At 38.4% G+C, this 21,504-nt stretch overlaps 1 protein-coding gene, 1 long non-coding RNA gene and 1 pseudogene across 4 annotated transcripts in view; 1 reads left to right on the forward strand and 2 right to left on the reverse strand.

Moving 5' to 3' along the window:
• GABRB1 (gamma-aminobutyric acid type A receptor subunit beta1) overlaps window positions 1-21,504 on the forward strand; it is a 534,121-nt gene that overhangs the window by 352,626 nt on the left and 159,991 nt on the right. The gene's annotated exons all lie outside the window — the stretch shown is intronic.
• The window catches only part of LOC119529382, an 82,583-nt gene that overhangs the window by 15,515 nt on the left and 45,564 nt on the right, over window positions 1-21,504 (reverse strand). The window contains exon 2 of the long non-coding RNA XR_005215854.1: window positions 5,028-5,179. This is a non-coding gene — a long non-coding RNA (uncharacterized LOC119529382). The remainder of the gene's footprint in view (window positions 1-5,027; window positions 5,180-21,504) is intronic.
• On the reverse strand, window positions 19,451-19,876 carry LOC119529380 (annotated as a pseudogene).

Raw genomic sequence — 21,504 nt, forward strand, 5'->3', positions numbered from 1 at the left:
ATGATCTTATATCTAGAAAACCCTGAGAAATCAACAATACACCTACTAGAGCTAATAAACAAATTTAGCAAAGTAGCGGGATACAAGATTAATGCACATAAGTCAGTAATGTTTCTGTATGCTAGAAATGAACAAACTGAAGAGACACTCAAGAAAAAGATACCATTTTCAATAGCAACTAAAAAAATCAAGTACCTAGGAATAAACTTAACCAAAGATGTAAAAGACCTATACAAAGAAAACTACATAACTCTACTAAAAGAAATAGAAGGGGACCTTAAAAGATGGAAAACTATTCCATGTTCATGGATAGGAAGGCTAAATGTCATTAAGATGTCAATTCTACCCAAACTCATCTACAGATTCAATGCAATCCCAATCAAAATTCCAACAACCTACTTTGCAGACTTGGAAAAGCTAGTTATCAAATTTATTTGGAAAGGGAAGATGCCTCGAATTGCTAAAGACACTCTAAAAAAGAAAAACGAAGTGGGAGGACTTACACTCCCTGACTTTGAAGCTTATTATAAAGCCACAGTTGCCAAAACAGCATGGTACTGGCACAAAGATAGACATATAGATCAATGGAATCGAATTGAGAATTCAGAGATAGACCCTCAGATCTATGGCCGACTGATCTTTGATAAGGCCCCCAAAGTCACCGAACTGAGCCATAACGGTCTTTTCAACAAATGGGGCTGGGAGAGTTGGATATCCATATCCAAAAGAATGAAAGAGGACCCCTACCTCACCCCCTACACAAAAATTAACTCAAAATGGACCAAAGATCTCAATATAAAAGAAAGTACCATAAAACTCCTAGAAGATAATGTAGGAAAACATCTTCAAGACCTTGTATTAGGAGGCCACTTCCTAGACTTTACACCCAAAGCACAAGCAACAAAAGAGAAAATAGATAAATGGGAACTCCTCAAGCTTAGAAGTTTCTGCACCTCAAAGGAATTTCTCAAAAAGGTAAAGAGGCAGCCAACTCAATGGGAAAAAATTTTTGGAAACCATGTATCTGACAAAAGACTGATATCTTGCATATACAAAGAAATCCTACAACTCAATGACAATAGTACAGACAGCCCAATTATAAAATGGGCAAAAGATATGAAAAGACAGTTCTCTGAAGAGGAAATACAAATGGCCAAGAAACACATGAAAAAATGTTCAGCTTCACTAGCTATTAGAGAGATGCAAATTAAGACCACAATGAGATACCATCTAACACCGGTTAGAATGGCTGCCATTAAACAAACAGGAAACTACAAATGCTGGAGGGGATGTGGAGAAATTGGAACTCTTATTCATTGTTGGTGGGACTGTATAATGGTTCAGCCACTCTGGAAGTCAGTCTGGCAGTTCCTTAGAAAACTAGATATAGAGCTACCATTCGATCCAGCGATTGCACTTCTCGGTATATACCCGGAAGATCGGAAAGCAGTGACACGAACAGATATCTGCACGCCAATGTTCATAGCAGCATTATTCACAATTGCCAAGAGATGGAAACAACCCAAATGTCCTTCAACAGATGAGTGGATAAATAAAATGTGGTATATACACACGATGGAATACTACGCGGCAGTAAGAAGGAACGATCTGGTGAAACATATGACAACATGGATGAACCTTGAAGACATAATGCTGAGCGAAATAAGCCAGGCACAAAAAGAGAAATATTATATGCTACCACTAATGTGAACTTTGAAAAATGTAAAACAAATGGTTTATAATGTAGAATGTAGGGGAACTAGCAGTAGAGAGCAATTAAGGAAGGTGGAACAATAATCCAAGAAGAACAGATAAGCTATTTAATGTTCTGGGGATGCCCAGAAATGACTATGGTCTGTTAATTTCTGATGGATGTAGTAGGAACAAGTTCACTGAAATGTTGCTATATTATGTAACTTTCTTGGGGTAAAGTAGGAACATGTTGGAAGTTAAGCAGTTATCTTAGGTTAGTTGTCTTTTTCTTACTCCCTTGTTATGGTCTCTTTGAAATGTTCTTTTATTGTATGTTTGTTTTCTTTTTAACTTTTTTTTTTCATACAGTTGATTTAAAAAAGAAGGGAAAGTTAAAAAAAAAAAAAAAAGAAAAAAGACAAACAAGGAAAAAAAAAAAAAAAGATGTAGTGCCCCCTTGAGGAGCCTGTGGAGAATGCAGGGGTATTCGCCTACCCCACCTCCATGGTTGCTAACATGACCACAGACATAGGGGACTGGTGGTTTGATGGGTTGAGCCCTCTACCATAAGTTTTACCCGTGGGAAGACGGTTGCTGCAAAGGAGAGGCTAGGCCTCCCTGTATTTGTGCCTAAGAGTCTCCTCCTGAATGCCTCTTTGTTGCTCAGATGTGGCCCTGTCTCTCTGGCTAAGCCAACTTGAAAGGTGAAATCACTGCCCTCCCCCCTACGTGGGATCAGACACCCAGGGAAGTGAATCTCCCTGGCAACGTGGAATATGACTCCCGGGGAGGAATGTAGACCCGGCATCGTGGGATGGAGAACATCTTCTTGACCAAAAGGGGGATGTGAAAGGAAATGAAATAAGCTTCAGTGGCAGAGAGATTCCAAAACGAGCCGAGAGATCACTCTGGTGGGCACTCTTACGCACACTTTAGACAACCTTTTTTAGGTTCTAAAGAATTGGGGTAGCTGGTGGTGGATACCTGAAACTATTAAACTACAACCCAGAACCCATGAATCTCGAAGACAGTTGTATAAAAATGTAGCTTATGAGGGGTGACAGTGGGATTGGGAATGCCATAAGGACCAAACTCCACTTTGTCTAGTTTATGGATGGATGTGTAGAAAAGTAGGGGAAGCAAACAAACAGACAAAGGTACCCAGTGTTCTTTTTTACTTCAATTGCTCTTTTTCACTCTAATTATTATTCTTGTTATTTTTGTGTGTGTGCTAATGAAGGTGTCAGGGATTGATTTAGGTGATGAATGTACAACTATGTAATGGTACTGTAAACAATCGAAAGTACAATTTGTTTTGTATGACTGCGTGGTATGTGAATATATCTCAATAAAATGATGATTAAAAAAAAAAAAAAAAAAGAATAGACCAGCAACATCCAGTAGGTCTAAAATGCATGCCACACAGATAACATAGGGAGAGGCAAAAAAAAAAGATAAGAAATTCATTTTAAATTTATATTGTGTTTAATCCAACGCATCCAAAATGCTATTACATTTTTTATGTATAATTCAATGTGCATTTTGAAGACATAGTATGAATAAAATAATGAAAAGTTCCCATTAAGAATGCTATACTGACTACATTTTGAAATGATAGCATTTTGGATGTATCAGGTCAAATAAAAGATATTGCTAAGAATAAAAAAAAAAAAAAAAAAAGACATTCCTCTCTGAGGGGTCAGTTGATTTATATCACCTCTTCGGCCCTAAAGTCTAGAACTCTGGGAGTATTTGACCTAATTACATCACCTGAATTATTTTATGTGCTTGCCTAAAATATTGACTGATTTATAATGGAAATTAGGACAAAGGGGGGAAAAAAGTCGTAAATACAAGAACATATACTCACCAGGAAAATATGAAATATAAGACAATAACAAGCAAAACCTGTGAACCATTACTTTACTGCTGCCTGTCAAATAATTTCTGATCTGGAATAATTTTTAAAATAGCATCTACAACATTCTGCACACTTTCTATTTATGGATGTCAAACACCAAAAATAACAGAAGGAAATTGAACTTCATGAATGATTCATGACATCCCTTGCTTTATGTGCCCATTGTCAAGGAAATTAGCAGCATTGGATATCTCCTTAGATAAATTTGATTTTGCCATATTCAGTAGACTACTTAATGAAAAAGAATATTTCACATTTATGTTCATAGAAATGTTAATGAATTTAGTGCCTGTAGCTTTTTTTAATGAGCACAGAGGGGTGGGTGTAGAGAGGAAAGGAATATTTTCTGAATTAATTTATTCCTTTTTCCAGGCTGCTTCTTTGAACCTGTGAAAAAGCTCTCTCTCTGAAAAGTCTCTGAAATTTTAATTTATAAAATAAAAGCCAGGGGGGGGAATGGAGTTCCTTCTATGAAAATTTGATTTGCAATCAACTATGCAGTTAACCTGGTAGATGTTCGCTTCTACCCTATATACTGATTATTTTCCATGCATGGGTAAGTGACTGTGTAGATATCTCTGATTCACAAATTTAGATTTCTGGAAATTTCTTCTCTCGATGTTCCTAACAGGAAGTACAAAATTAACATATTTTTTAATCTAAAGTTTTAAATATTAACCAAGCACTTAAAAATACATTTTATAATGGAAATTTTATCTGCTGGAACTGGACATTTTTGCTAAGCAGAGGACTTTTTGGTTCACCTGGGATCTGTCTTAGTTTCCTAGGGTAACAGTAATAAAATACCATTAACTGGATGGCTTAAAACAACAGAAATTTATTGTCTCACTCTGGAGGCATCACAGGGCCATGCTTCCTCTTAAACCTATAGGGAAGAATCCTATATTGCCTCTTCTAGCTTCTGGTGTTTTCCAGCCATCCTTGGCATTCCTTGGTTTGTAGATGCATCTGCTTCTGTCTGCACATGGCTTTCCCTCCTGTATCTGTCTGCTCTCTCCTGGACTCTTCTTATAAGGAGATCAGTCTTTTTGGATTAGAGCCTACCCTAATCCAGTTTTTGGCCTCATTTTAACTAATCATATCTTCAAAGATCTTATATCCAATTTGGTTTTAAGTTGAAAACAGACTCTGAAAACCAAGGTGCAGAAGTTTATGGAGCTAAGTGGCACACATGGGAGCAGAACTGAAAAAAAAAGTCACTGCTCAAAGCAGAGTGGTGGGGAAACAATTTATATACCTGCTTAGAACAAAGAAAAATTATGGGGGACAGGTAGGGGTGGAGACAAGGAGGAGGCAAGCTATGTGAGTTGTCGGGGGCAGGACATCCTTGAGTCATGGGCTGTTCGTTTGCAAAAACCACTTTGCCAGGATGTTTATGTGGGAAGGGGCTTACCTGGTGAGGATAAGAAGATTTGCTGGTGTCAGCATGACTTGTTCATCACAGTTCTTCCTTTCCCATGGAGGCAGCGGTCTTAATCAGCACCACAAAGGATTGTTGGTATGTCAGCTGGCCTCAGTTGCTTTTTGTTTCTTCTTTGTAGTTTCCTGAGTAAAAATGGAAGTTTAAGCAAGTTAAGGTAATTAGTAAAGCTATTTACCATTCTAATGTCACATAGGATATGTCTTTGGCGAGGACACAACTCAACCATAACAGTACCCAAACTTGATAATATTGATAGCTAGTATTTGAAATGTAGGTACTATGGACCAAGCAATTTGCAAAGGTAATCCTGCTGAATCCTTGCCACTAGCTTATTGTTCTCCTCCATTTTACAAAAGATGGAATCAAAGCTTCGAGGTCAGTAATTTGCCTCAAGTCACATAACTATAGTAGTTCAGATGGGATTTGAACTCAGACAATCTGACTTAAAAGTCCAAGACTTAGCCCTTATATTATAACTTCTTAAGAAAACTATTTTTTCCTTACAAAATTCTTTTCTCTATCTTCCCCGTTGGGTGTGTTGGATGGTTTTCCAGTGTACTCAATCTGCACAGGAAGCAAACACCTAAGAACAAAGCAGATTTTAATTGGTCCTTCTCTCTACCAAATTGGTCCCAATTCAGTTCATATGCAGGCATTTGTTTTCACTTTTTCCAATTAAACTGAATATTGATATAATTTCTGAATACCATTATTTTACCAGTTCACTTTTATAAATGTAACAGATCATGCGAAGTTCAGAAATCCTCTCTCTTCTAAATGGTTAGGGAAGTTTCCTCAACTCATTTTAGTATAGTACTGGGCCTGACACTGAAATGGTTTTATAATCACAATATAACCATGGAAATGGGCATGTTCTCACAAGAGGTTTTGACTTGGGTTTTTCTGTGACTACATATACATAGATGACATAGGAACTGTGTGAAGGTACATATAATTTAGTTTTCATTTATGTGTCAATTTCCACATTTAAATTGCTTTATTTTTGTCTTTAAGACCGAAGATTTTAAAGGAAGCTTTAAAAAATATTGATACTATGACCCCAGCCCAGACTAATAAAATCAGAATTTGTGGAAAATGGGTCCTGGCATAAGGACTTCTTTTACTTTCTTTATGTGATTTTAATATGTAGCCAAGCTTGACAACCACGGCTTTTAGTCTGTTATGCTTTGATTTTTTTGCTCCTTTTTCTGTAACCTTCTCTTCTAATAGACCCAGTTCTCTAAATGAAAAGTAGAATGGAAACAAATGAGAGAAGAAGGGACAGCAAAGAACAGATAATAGCATGAATTTCAAAGAAAGAAATCATTGAAATAATCAAAGGAAAAACTTTTAAACTATTCTTTCCTGTATCCCCTCTGACAGAAGTCTCCTTTTTTTCCCCAAAATAGGGTATGCCTTGTGAAATAGACCAATAAACATTGCCTTACATTTTAATTAAGTGTTTCAACTAAATATTCAGATCCATGTGATGATAAGTCAAGTTGTTACAGGATGCTACTCTAAAAAACTCCAATATTTATAGCACATATTGAGTTGAATGGAATCAATGAAATATTAATTTGCATGATGACACTGTGGGAAGTGGAGTCATCTACTTGGGAAAGAGGGAGGTGAGCATCAGCTGCTTTAGTGACATTCTCTATCTTGGGTCATTAAAATTTACACTTGAATGAATAACAGCAGGCTTTAAAGGAATAGTCCATTAAACCAAAATCAAGCACAGCCTTTTCCTCTCAACCATAAAAACATAATATAATAATTTCTGTGTTCATCTTCATTGAAGAGGTGCTGACTGGCCTCATTTATCTGTGTAAGAGGACAGATTTCTTGCAGAGCTCCCCCTAAATGACTACAACTGATTCCAAAATCGATTGCATTACCAGTGCTCAGATTATGTGGCGTTACATTTCAGACAAAAAACTTCCTTGATAGAGCCTAAGGGTCACCTGTCCTCACCTTAGGAACTGTCAGAACAGAAACCCATCACTTGTTTGACGTAGCTCCCCACGGTGCTTGTCGAAAGTTCCCATGTGTAAGAGGATCTTATTAAAATATAGATTCTGGTTCAGCGGGCCTGGACTGGGGCCTGGGATTTTACACTCCTAACAAGTCTCCAGGTGATGCCGATGTGTTGGTCTACGGACCACATTTCGAGTAGTAAAATACTGAAGTAGGTAAAAAAAAACCCCGTCTCATCTGTGCTCTCAATCTACCTTCTCCGCATGTTTGCTTCCTACTGTGATTTAAATAATTAGCTAAAGGCATTTGTCACACTCGTTGCTCAGCACTTGATTCCAGAGAGTTTTAAATTAACTGAAGCAATAAAGTCATTTTCAGATTACCTGAACAACTCCCAAACACTTAAATCTGAGCAGCTCAGATTTGGTTAAGTACCTGGATATGTGATATTCGTGGCTTATTTATTTTATATGCAGAAGATACCCATAAATGTACTAAGTCATTAGCACTCATAAGCCCATATTAAAAATAATATTTTGGTGAATTTTTTTGTACATAGATGGTATTTAATACTAAAGAAAGAAAAAGTAATAAAAACATTCTACTTTGATTCTACTTGATTCTGTGTCCACAAACTAGAGATTTTAAGTGTAAAGTGAGCAATCTAGTGGCCAGAGATTTATTCTGAGGAACATACTTTAACTGTCATTGATGCAAATCTTCCTCAATAAAGAATCTGAAAATCATTTCTCCTCTCTTGAGGATTCAGGCCCATGCCTTTGTGCATTTCTCATGATGTGCTGAAGCTCCAGCTACAAAGAACAATTTAAGGGATTTGAACTCTGATTCTCACAGTGACCTTAAAACCCACTTTTTGGAGAGTTTCTTTCTAGATGGAGTCAGGAAGGCACCTTTCTATGTAATTAATGTGTCAACAGAAGAAATATCCATCTCTAGTCGATTTATACACATTTTCACAAATCAGGACATATGTGTTTCCCTGGCATAGTTCTCATTTTAACTAAACTGGTCTCCATACTAAGGATTGATAATTGCTCTATCATGAACTGTTAGCTTTAGAGTCTCAGCCGTGATTCAGATCCTCAGTGCCTGCCTCTCCACACCTTCCTCTATGCTGACAATGGTGGTGATGGGGCTTTCAGAAGTTTTGTGCAGTCATTCAATATCCAGTTACTGAGTTATAAGAGTTTTCTACCCTTACAGCCTACTTTGCCTTGCTGCTGCCATCATTCCCTTTTATCTATGCCTCTTTCTCTTTAAATTTGCACATACCATCTATGCAACAATATCTTTTTCTTCTGGGGGGAGTGTATTTTTACATACTTATCCTATGATTTTAGATTCGAAGTGTCTGCAAGTGTATTCTTTAAGAAATGCAAAAGGATACTCTCCCAATTGTCCTTCAATCTACTAGGATAATTGAAGGATCAAGGCTGGCTCTGCTAAAGTTTTACAATTTCCAAACCAGTATATACAGTCTAAAAAATGAAATGTTCTTCTTAGGTTGCATGAAGTTTAAGAAGGAAGGAAACATATCCTTCTCCTACTGCAATAATAGGCATAGTGTTACTTTTCTTAAAGTTTTACATTGAACACAACTTCATACATAAGAAATATTAAAAGTATTATCTTTTGTCTCATTTTGGGTGATAGCCAGAGGAGAATGGGGGTCAAGAGAACTCTTTGGTCCATTTCTTTGTTTGTTTTAATATGGAAGCAGTAGGAACATGTTTTTTGACTGGTGGGAATAATCCAATAGAAAGGAAAAGATTGATGGTGTAAAAGAGGAAAAAAAATGATGTATCTACGTTTGGTGTCATTTAAAGAACCAGAGGAGATGAGCTCTGGTACATAAGTAGAAGGGCTGGCATGAGATAAGAACTCAGACAATTCATGCATAATAACAAGAGAGAAGGCAAAATAAGTGGTTAAAATACTGCTGAGTGAGTAGATAAGATGGTGAGATCTTTTGGTAATTCTCTTCTAATTTATTCTATGTTCTCAATGATGTAGGAAAGAAAGTGCTCAACTGGGCATGAGGATGGGGGAGGAAGTGTTGGAGGCATGAGAAGAAAGGAGAAGATATGAAATAGCCCTTTAGGCCAGGAGGAGAGGGAATGGGCTGGGCATGTGATTTGCTAACCGAGCGACATTGAAGATATTAAGTGAAACCACTTAGCATGTTTCTGTTTCCCCTCCAGCCGCATGTAGCTGTGTAGATTCCACTTTGGAGAAAGTAGAATGCTGGATTTAACCAGGGTTGGGGTTTTCCATGCAAGACTACAAAGAGGGATAGGAACAATGGAGATGAGGGTATATAACAGGTTGATTATAATGAGTGACCATGAAATTTTTAGGCTTGGCCAGTAGAGGTAAGAATATGAAGAGGACAACAGACAGTAACAAAGTGGTCAATTTATGTACCAATGGTCTGATGGGATACTGGAGTTGGGACGCTATAGAGAATTAGATGGAAAGATAGGATGGAGGTGGTAGTCAGAGAGTATGATGTAAGAAATTGCTATTACGGAGGTGAGGCAGTTATTGGTAACAAGGTCTAGATGTGAAAGGGGGTGGCACCGTAAAATGGAAGAAACAATCATTGTAGAAATGGAAATCAGGAAATTTAAGATCTGGGGTATTGAAAAATAATCTGTATATGTATTAGACCCAGAAGCTAAATATATAGAGAAAGGAAAGGAATCAACCTTCAATTAGTAGACTACATCAGCAATGAGATGGCAGGTTAGAGGTTTTTAGAATGGAGAGAGGGAGACTAGTCTAGAAGAGACAGTGAGGAGCAAAGAGGACACCTTGCAACTTCCAAGCTCAGTTCCAGGGGTGTAGGAGAAAAAGCACTTGAGAGAATTTTTAAGTAAGGGAAGGTCTTGGAGAGAGTGAGTGGTGAAGACAAGGACACTGAGGATAGAATAGATTTTACTTATGATGCACTGTGTATTCCAGTGGGCACAGGGGAATGGTTTGGTGGATTGTGGAGGGCTGGAAGATGGAGACAGAATAGACGATATTCATGTCCTTATGGGGTTTCACTGAGATAACATGTAAAGTGCCTGGTACAGTGCTTAGTACATTTTAACTACTCAATAAATTGCAGTCACCAATTATCATTGAAATGTAGGGCAATTAGCCATTTGCTTCGCCAGAATTCTGAATTCCTCCAGCTTCTGTATCAGTTGTGAGTACTGCTTCCTTCTGTTTTGCCTCACTTGTCACCACTGTGACTGCTGTCACCTCTACTGTTAATGTCATCATCACTCTCCCATCTTCATTTCTAACCCGTTGGCTCTCCCATCTCTCTTGGCTTTCATTTAAAAATGTGATTGTTCTGTATATCACCAGCCAGTCAAAGCCCTCTTCACCTCTGCTATTGAACTGACTGATGACAGGGTGCCAGGAGCAACTACTTGTCCCACTCCTCTTGGCTATATTTGTCTATTTCTAGATTCCCAGAGGTTCGGGATTATTTCATCCTACAAGTGTTTATTGTACACATACCATTGCTGACACTGTCAGGACTTCTGAGTGTGACAAGATGACTACACCATTGTCCCCCAGAGGTTGTATTCCTGAAAAAGCATTTTTACAAATACATGAATACCAATTTCAAGGGTTTCAGATTATTAGAAATGAGGCCATAAACCAGCAACTAGAGAAGTATTCGGTTGATATTTTAATTTAGCATTAAATTCAAATGCACTTTACTTTCAGGTTCATAGAATGGTAACTCTACTCCTATTAGATTAACTTTGGATAACTTGAAAAGACTTGAGGCCACATCTCTCTCCTGTCTTTGGCAGCTTAAATACAGCAACTGGTTTCAGCATATTCCTTTGTATGTCACTGCTAAACTGGCTACTTTTTGACACTCTTTTGGATGTTCTTCTGTGAAGCATCATGCAAACAACTGCATGCCCTGCTTAATAGAAAGAGAAGGGATGCAACCAGGGATTTGGCCCACAATTCCTCTCCCTTATTCCAATGAAGAGAATCTCCATTTGAACAACTGTGGGCCCTACACAACTCTAGATAAATCCTTCAACTCATTAAGGAAGGACAATGGGAGTTGGTGGGGGAAGGGGGGGGAGTGGTCATCTTGGACATTTTAAGGAAGTATCCCTTTGTGAATTTAACAGTCCAGTCTCTGCAGGAGGATGATATGCTGTGATAAGTGTGATGAAGAAAAGAAGAGTAGAGGGTTGGAGAGGTTTTGTGTGAGTATGTGAAGGCACACCATTTTGGATAGAGAAGTCGTGAAAAGCCAGTAATTTTCATCCTTCTCAAGGAAAGATAGGCCAGAATGTCTGTCTACATTTCACAGATATGAAAACCAGGCACTGAGGTGTTGAAAGCTGTTCTCAGTGTCACCAAGACACCCAGCAAATCTGAGCTGCCAGTTCCTGTCTTCCCCCCTCGGTCTTGCCCATAACCCTGTCTTGCCTTGGTGCATTGAGTAAACAGGGTCTGCCTTAAATAAACCACGTGTGGAATCCTAACCACATTTACTCAATAACTTCAGGACAGCTTCATTACCAGTGAGAATGCAGAATTAGGTTATCTCAGCGGCATTGAGGAACTTATATGATTTTTTTCCTGCCGCCATATCCTCAAGATAAAATATGATTGGAACAGTGACCTTTTGAGCAGAGGGCAGGTTACACTTCCAGCATGTATGGTCTGAGGTAGGGCTCAAGCAGTTTGAGAACCATCCAGTCCTGGAGCAAGAGCTCCCCCATGTTGTTCCATAGAGACTTAGCCTTTGTCACAGCCCCTGCAGGATAGTGTTCTCTCTCAGCTACTGCCCTTTATATAATCAGGCCATACTGGCCATGCTTCACGGAGGTGTACACCCAATCACAACTTTTACCCTCAAGTGGAATAGAAATGCTTCAATGGTCTGGAAATTACTTTTATTGAATCTTTATCAATCTCCATTATTACATGCATTTGAACAATTATGTACATGTGTCTAGAAAATAATTATATGTATATATATATTGCATATATATACATTTAAAAATAGATATAGATATATGTGAAATGCTTTCATACATTTCATTTGAGCCCCACAAAAACCTATGGGATAAATAAGATAGTTGCCATTATTCTCGTTATGCTGATAGAGTCACAAACCTGTCTTAATTTTCCATGCCTGGCAAACTATAGAACAGATACCGCAGACTGGTTGACTTAAACAACAAGAACTTATTGTCTCATAGTTTTGAAAGCTAAGGATCCAAAATCAAGGTGTCAGCAGGATTATGCTTTATCCAAAGTCTGTAGAGTTCTAGTGGTGGTTTGCCAGCTATCCGTAACTTAATCTCCACCTCTGTCACGTGGCCATCTGTCTCCTTCTGTCTGTTCCTTTCCTACTGTTGTATCTGAGTTTCCTCTATTTATAAGAACTTCAGTTGTACTGGATTAAGGCCCACTCTGATTCAGTTTGGCCTCACCTTAACAGGATCTTTGAAGATCCAATTTACAAATGAGTTCACATCCAAAGGACCAGGGGTTATGATTTGAACATGGCTTTGTGGGGAACATGATTCAAACCAGAAGAAAGCCCAAGAGAAGTTAAACGAATTTGCCAAATAAACAAATTCTGAGCCCAAACTAAATGATGAGCAATATGAGTTTAAAACCTGTCTTTCCACTATAGAACACCTTTCCCTGTTGAACCAGGTTCCTCCAGAGAACAAAATAAGATATTTTGGAAACCTTTATTGGCTTTCTGAGGTCTCAAGGGCAGTTCTGAATGCTGAAGAGCAACAGTTTACTAAATAATATCTAAATGGCTTTAAAAAAATCCTACATGTTCCCCCCAAAGTGGTAACCATAACTTTTAGTACATGAATGTGTTCAGTTAAAGCTGAACATTCCCAAATTTAACATTTGAGATTCTGTCAGGGAAACACAAAAGCAGCTCAATGTATTCCAGGTAATAAAAGTTTTAATGTAGAGAACTGTAAGAGCTGGAGGAGGGAAGGTTAGAGAAACCAACTGCTGCATTCTCAGCCTGAAGCACCCAGGTAGAGGAGGTGTTGCAACACTCAAGGACCTCTGTGAAGTTCCCACCAACTATCTCAATCTCCACAGCAAAGTGAGAGGTCCCTGTGAGCTCCCAGTAAGTCACTGAGAATCTTACATCTGCCCCTTCATCTGGCAGCAAGTGCTTCTAAAGATTAATTGCCTTTCCTCCTCCACTTTCCAAATCTGGTGCCAATGTCTCTCTTTGGCAAACTCTAATGTGACAAGGAAATTCTTAGAATTTCATTTCCAGCTTCTCTTCTGTACTTGGAGAAGTGACGCCAAGTTGAAAACCAGCAATCTAACACAGATCAAAGCAACGTCATGTTATTTGTAAGTTAATGAAAGCACAACCTGGGATCCTATACCCTGACTGGCAGAGTATGGGAGTAAGCCACACAGCCAGGAAGGATAACTCATCATTCACCCAGCTTTGTACTAAACAAAGATTTGATGAGATGTTTTATGTGCAGTGAACAAGACACAGTCCCAGCACTTGTGGTACTTACATTTTGATAGGACTTTGTCCTCAATTACATTGCATTTGCATTTTGGGGAGAATTTATATGCTGTAAGGTCATTCACAAATTTGGGGAACATCAAGAGTCTATGTATTTGTTTGCTTCAGCCATCTTAATGACCAACTTTGCAAAAATCATCCAATTCAACTATAAAAGTAATACAAAATACTTACTGAGTCATCAAATAGCATTTCTTGACTCATTGTTTTGGTCCATACACCAATGGCCTTGTTCTCAGGAAATTGTCACAATAAGCCACAGTATTTTCACAGCATTTTGTACTTATTGAGAGGTCTTCCCTTGTATTGTCTTGTTTGACCCTCATAAAACATTACCAGGTGTGACCAAATAATTTTCCTCTTTTCATAGATCAAAAAACACAGAAAATATCAAGAAATTGCCTAGTTAATTAATTGCCAATTATTAGACTAGAAACTAAATCTTAATTCTCAACTAGGGCTCTGTCCACAGTATCCCACTGCCTATTATAAACCAAAATAACTGGAATAAACACTTGCTATAAGTGATATTACTAAACTAAAAAGACCCAGGCCTTCTAAACTATTTTTATTGCCCACTTGTAATTGTTCTTCCAGCTTAACCTACGATCCAAAGTGTCTGGAAGAGTCCACGCCTTTTTAATGGATAAAAATGAACAAATTTCCTGTGGCCAGAGTCCTTCCTTTCATGAACATCCCTTGCAATAAATAAATCAACCAATCACATTCATATCATATCTGTGGATAGTTTATTAAGTTGGATCTGTCCTAAAATACCTATGTCTGGCAAAAAGCCTTGTAGAGAAAACAAGTACATATGACAGAATCTTGGACCAGAGGGGACACCAAAGATTATTTAATTCAACTGTCTCAGGGAGTGAAATCTTGTGAAGCTCACTGACTTTCAAGTCAAAGGCACACAGCTACTAGGTTATAAGCTAGCTTGCATGCAGAAGTCTGGGTTTAAAGATTCAGTGAGCACATCCTATGCTACCAGTAGGTGGGGGATACAGGAACAATTTAAGAATGTTCTCTAGCTTAAAGTCTAGTTGTGGAAGGAGACTTCTGGGGAAGATGGTGGAGTAGGGAGCTCCAGGACACAGTCCTCCCAACAAAATAACTACTAAACAGACATGGACTGTCTGAAACAACTATTTTGAAATTTTAGAGGCCAGAAGAACACTGTACAGCATCCAGGGAAGAGTGGGTGGAAAGGTAAAGAACTGTAAATTTTTCTCTCTGCATGGCAGATAATGGCCCTGTTCTACTTTGCTAATGCTGCCAGAATGCAAAACACCAGAGATGGATTGACTTTTATTAAAGGGGTTTATTTGGTTACACAGTTAACAGTCTTAAGGCCATAAAGTGTCCAAAGTAACACATCAGCAATGGGGTACCTTCACTGGAGGATGGCCAATGGTGTCCGGAAAACCTCTGTTAGCTGGGAAGGCACGTGGCTGGTGTCTGCTCCAAAGTTCTAATTTCAAAATGGCTTTCTCTCAGGACGTTCCTCTCTAGGCTACAGTTCCTCAAAAATGTCACTCTTAGTTGTACTTGGGGTATTTGTCCTCTCTTAGCTTCTCTGGAGCAAGAGTCTCCTTTCAACAGCTGTCTTCAAACTGTCTCTAATCTGCAGCTCCTGTGCATTCTTCAAAGTGTCCCTCTTGGCTGTAGCTCCTCTTCAAAATGTCACTCACAGCTGCACTGCGTTCCCTCTGTCCGTCAGCTCATTTATATGGCTCCAGTGACCAAGGCCCACCCTGAATGGGTGGGGCCACACCTCCATGGAAATTATCTCATCAGAGTTATCACCTACAGTTGCGTGGGGCGCATTTCCATGCAAACAACCTAATTCAAATGTTCCAACTTAATCCCCACTAATATGTTTGCCCCACAAGATTACATCAAAGAATATGGCTTTTTCTGGGGGACATAATACATTCAAACCAGCACAGGCCCCAATCCCACACTCTCACTGCTGGCCACCATGGGGTCCAGTCCCTGGCTAGCTACTGGTGGCAGAAATGGGCATAAAAATCCTCTTTGCAAAGAACAGAGATGGGCATGTCCAATTGCCAAACATGAATTTTGATTAGTGAATTTGGATTGCTGGCTCCAAATTCCAAATTCTGAAGGCAGTTTTTGTTTCAGGCTGCTCTGACAAAAGCTGCAGCAGCCATTGTTTCAAATCTGCCAGGACAGGGTGGAGGTGGTGGAGATTTAAAGATGCAGTGCATCATCAGGGACGTAGGGAACAGTTAACTGAAGGGTTGCATTTGCTAGGCAGGCCAGGAAAGCTCAGCTTTGGTAAGTGTGCCAGTTTGAATGTATTATGTCCCCCAAATGCCATTATCTTTGATGTAATCTTGTGTGGGCAGACCTATCAGTGTTAATTAGATTGAAATTCTTTGAGTGTTTTCATGGAGATGCACTCCACCCAACTGTGGGTGATGACTCTGATTGGATAATTTCCTTGGAGGTGTTGGCCCACCGCCCATTGAGTGGGTCTGAATTAAATTACTGGCACACTACAAAAGATCAGACAGAAGGAGCGACACTCTGAAGAAAGCACAAGAGCTGCAGATAAGAGACAGTTTGAAGACGGCCATTGAAAGCAGACTCTTGCTCCGGAGAAGCTGAGGGAGGACAAATATCCCAAGTGCAACTAAGACTGACATTTTTGAGGAACTGCAGCCTAGAGAGGAGCATCCTGGGAGAAAGCCATTTTGAAACCAGAACTTTGGAGCAGACACCAGCCACGTGCCTTCCCAGCTAACAGAGGTTTTCTGGACGCCATTGGCCATCCTCTAGTGAAGGTACCTGATTGCTGATGTGTTACCTTGGACACTTTATGGCCTTAAGACTGTAACTGTGTAACCAAATAAACCCCCTTTTTATAAAAGCCAATCCATCTCTGGTGTTTTGCATTCCAGCAGCATTAGCAAACTAGAATAGTGAGCCATCAGAAAAACTTTAGGAGCCCTTCCAGATCCCCTCCAAAGGGCACTTTGGAACTGGTCTGCACCCACTTTCTCGGTCTCTGGCCCTGTTCTGTCTGGGAAAAACTAACTTGGGAAACTCCTCTCTGGGCTGACACCTCTTCCCAGAATTTTCCCTCCAGGCAAAAGTAGCATGAGACAACAAAAGTTGTATACAAAACTATAGAGGTAGACAATCTGGGGAAAAGACCTGCTAGCTGGAAACACCAAGGAGAGGGAAGTCCATCTCCAGAGGGGACAACCAGACTCCTGTAAGCTGGAGAACTGCAAAACAAACAACAAGCAAAACCTCAGGACAAGCTACAGGTCCAGAAATACAAGGAATACCCAACACACACTGCATTCACCTTGGGCAGACCTTCCTGGTAGGATGGCTGAAGCTCAAAAATCTCTGTCTTATTACCATTTGGGTTCAAAACCAAGAAACAGATATCCCAGGGAGTAAATCCCAGTGTTAACATTTTCAAATATTAAAAGGTACAGTGTGCAACAAAAGAGTACAAGACAAACAACCAGGAAATGATTCTCCAACAGAGAAAGAGGATAAAAATAAGAAAACAGTGATGAAGGAGATGATAATGTGGACATACCAAACAAAGCCTTTAAAAAAATCATCTTAAAAATGCTAAAAGAGATTAAGAAAAGTAGAAAGAAAAAAACTAAAGGATATCAGGGAAACAATGAATGAACAATATGGAGTCTAAGAAGTAGAAATTTTAAAAAAGAACCAAACAGAACTACTGGAGTTGAATACCATAACTGAAATAAAAATGCCCAGGAGGATTTCAGGAGCAGATTGGAGCTGGAAGAAGAAAGAATCAGTGAACTTGAAGACAAGACACTTGAAATGAATCAGGTTGAGGAGCAGAAAGAAAATGAAATATTTAAAGTGCTATGAGACACCATCAAGTGCACATATATATGTATTATGGGAGTCCCAGAAAGAGAAAAATAAGAGAAAGAGACAGAAGGAATACTCAAAGAAATAATGGCAGAGAACTACCCAAACTTAACAAAAGATGTGAATGTGCACATCCGAGAATCTCAGAGTACACCAAAGAGGGTAAGCATCAAAATATATACCTGTCATAGGTTGATAACACTATCAAATGCAAAGGACAAGGAGTGAGTTCTGAAAGCTGCAAGAGAAAGCAACATGCTAGGTACAAGGGAGTCCCACTTAGATTAAATGCTGATTTCTCATCAGAAACCATGGAGGCAAGAAGGCAGTGGGTTGAAATAATTAAAGTGCAGAAGGGAAACAACAGTCAGCCAAGAATTTTATATCTGGCAAGATTCTTCTTCAAAAATAAGAGGAAAATTAAGACACTCTCAGATAAACAAAAACTGGGTGAGTTCATGAATACTAGGCCTGCCCTACAAGCTATGTCACAAGACTTCTTCAGACTGAAAGGAAAGGACACTGGACAGTGGTTTAAAGCAACATAAAGAAATAAAGATGTATGGTAAAGGTAAACTTTTGGGTAATTATATATGCAGTATTATTGTATTGCATTGTTTCTTACTTCCTACAGGTTGCAACATGTAAATGCATAAAAAGTAACAATAAGTCTATGTTTTTGACATAAAATATACAAATATACAAAGATATAAGTGGTAATAAGTACTAAAAAAATGGTGGGAGGGTCTGAGGAGTATAGGAAGATTGTATGTGCATACCATTGACATTAAGTTGGTATCAAACAAAATATGATTGCTATATATTTAGGATGTTAAATTTTAACCCTATGGCAACCACAAGGAAAACAGGTGAAAAATATATTCAGATAGAAGTGAGAAGGCACTCAATATGGTACAACACAAAAAAGCAAATAAATATAAAAGTAGGCTTTAATGAAAGTGAGGGACAAAATAAAAAAGGTATAAGACTTACAAAGGCTAAATAGCAAGATGACAGAAGAAAGTCCTGTATTGTCAGTAGTGACTTTAAATGTAAATGGATCAGACTTTCCAGTCAAAAGGCAAAGACTGGTGGAATGAATAAAAACATGACCCAACTATAAGCTGACAGCAAGAAACTCATCTTAAAGTCAAAGTCGCAAGTATATTGAGGGTGAAATAATAGGAAAAAATATATATACAATGCAAATAGTAACCCAAAGACAACTGGGGTGGCTATACTAATATCAGACAAAATAGACTTTAAGTGAAAAACAGTTATGAGGAACAAACATGGTTATTATATACTGATAAAGGGGATACTTCAACAGTAATAGGTAACAATTATAAATACATATGCACCTAACAACAGGGCCCAAAAATATATGAAGCAAATACTGACAGATTTGAAGGGAGAAACTGATGGTTCCACATTAATAGTGGGAGATTTTAACATACCACCCCCAATAATGGATAGAGGATCTAGTCAGAAGATCAATAAGGAAGTACAGGACATGAATGATACACTAAACCAACTAAACCTGACAGACATATATAGAACACTGCTCCCAAAGAAAACAGAATACACATTCTTCTTGAGTGCACGCAGATCATTCTCCAGGATAGACCATATGTTGGGTCACAAAACAAGTCTCAATTCAAAACTATTGAAATCATAAAATGAATATTCTCTGACCACAACTGAAAGAAGCTAGAAATCAATAATAGAAGGAAAAATGGAAAATTCACAAATATGTGGTAATTAAATGGCATACTTTTATTTTTAAGTTTTCATCTTTAATGAAATAACTGCAGAAATAATGTACATTTCCATGACACCAACACTACAGCTTTTGGAGTCACCATAAGATACACAGAATTACATTCATAATTAATATGAATGCCAACCTTTCAAGCAGTGATTTTTGTTATATTGCAAACAAAATCAAGAAAGCAACCATCAAACAAAAGAGACCCATAGCTTCAGACAAGGCAAATCCCAGGATAGTATATGAGAACAACTGCAGTTTCAGCAAAGGGTTTCTAGCATAACCAATGATGAGGCTACCAAAGACTGTTCCAATATCAGCACTAGAGCCAGCCACTCCTACCGTTGCAGCACCTGCACCAATAAATTTGGCAGCAGTATCAATGTCTCTGTTTATTACACTGGTCTGAAACTCCCTTTGGATTAGCTGGGACACACCATTCTGGGCCAGATTAAATACTGTAGAGCCCTCTCCAGTCCTATTCTCTGGTCGAGATAACACTGATGCAGACATTGGTGTCTATGCAAGTCTGGATCCAGCTCGAATCAGAGCATGGTTGCAGGTGAGCTTGGCACAGGCAAACATCTTACACTCTTTGGGGTGGCACAGCTGGAGGACTTGGGAGACAGGCTATGTGGGCTCTTTCCTGCTTTCTCTCTTCCCAGGTGGCAGCAGCAGCAGCAGAGGTCAAAGGAGTGGGCACTTTAAAACAACCAATAGGCTAAAGAGGAAATCAGAAGCAACATTAGGAAATGTAATACCTTGAGGCAAATGAAAATTAAAATAAAACATACCAAAACTTATAGGATACAGTGAAAGTCATGCTAAGATGGAAATTTATAGCTCTAAATGCTTACATTAATAAGAAAAAAGACTTCAAATCAGAGACCTAACCTCAAAACTGGAAGAACTAGAAAAAGAAGAGCAAACTAAACCCAAAGTGAGCAGAAGGAAGGACATAACAAAGATTAGAATGGAGATAAATGAAATAAAAAACAAAAGAACAATAGCAAGAATTTAAAAACAAAGACTGGTTGAAAAGGTCAATAAACTCAACAAACCTTTAGCTAGACTCACAATGAAAAAAAGAGAGGATACAAATAAGGAAAATGAAAAGGGGAACATTACTAACAAACCACTGGGGAAAAAGGACTATAAAATCCTATGAACAAATATAGGCCAATAAATTTAATAACCTAGATGATATAGACAAATTCTTAGAAACACACAAATTACCTACATTGGCTCAAGAAGAAATAAAAGATCTCAACAAATCAATTACTGGTAAAGAGATAGAATCAGTAATCAAAAATCTCCCAGCAAAGAAAGTGCAGGACCAGATGACTTCACAATGGAATTCTACCAACATTCCAAGAAAACTGAACTCCAATTCTGCCAAACCTCTTCCAAAAAAACACTGAAGAGGAGAGAATACTCCCTAACTCATTCTACGAGGCCAACATCATCACCAAACCAAAGCTGGATAAAGACACCATGAGAAAAGAAAACTACAGGCAAAATATCTCTTATAAATATAAATGCAAAAATCCTCAACAAAATACTAGCAAACTGAATCCAACAGCATATTAAAATCTTTATACACCATAATCAACTGTGATTTTTCCCTGGTATACAAGGTTGATTCAACATAAGAAAATCAGTTAATGTAATGTACCAAATAAACAGAATGAAGGAAAAAAATCAACATGACCATCTCAATTGATGCAGATGGCATTTGACAAAACACAGCAGCCTGTCTTGATAAAAACACTAAAAATAGAATGAAACTTCCTCAACATGATAAAGGGCCTATATGGAAATCCTACAGCTAACATCCTACTTAATGGTGAAAGACTGAAACCTTTCCCTCTGGGATCAGGAACAAGGCAAGGATGCTCGCCGTCACCACTGTTATTCAACACTTTGCTGGAATTTCTTGTCAGAGCAATTAGGCAAGAAAAAGAAACAAAAGTCATCCAAATTGGAAAGGAAGAAGTAAAACTTTCCCTACATGGATAAGATATGAACTTATATACAGAAGATCTTGAAAAATCTGCAACAAATCTTCTAGAGCTAAATAAAAGAATTCAGAAAAATGGCAGAGTACAAGATCAACACCTCCAAATCAGTGTTTTTCTATACACAAGCAATGAACAATTGGAAAAAGAAATCAAGGAAAGAAAATTGCATTCACAATAGCAACAAAAGAATCA

The sequence above is a fragment of the Choloepus didactylus genome, chromosome 3 (assembly GCF_015220235.1).
Source record: "Choloepus didactylus isolate mChoDid1 chromosome 3, mChoDid1.pri, whole genome shotgun sequence".
In the NCBI taxonomy this organism is placed as follows: Eukaryota; Metazoa; Chordata; class Mammalia; order Pilosa; family Megalonychidae; genus Choloepus; species Choloepus didactylus.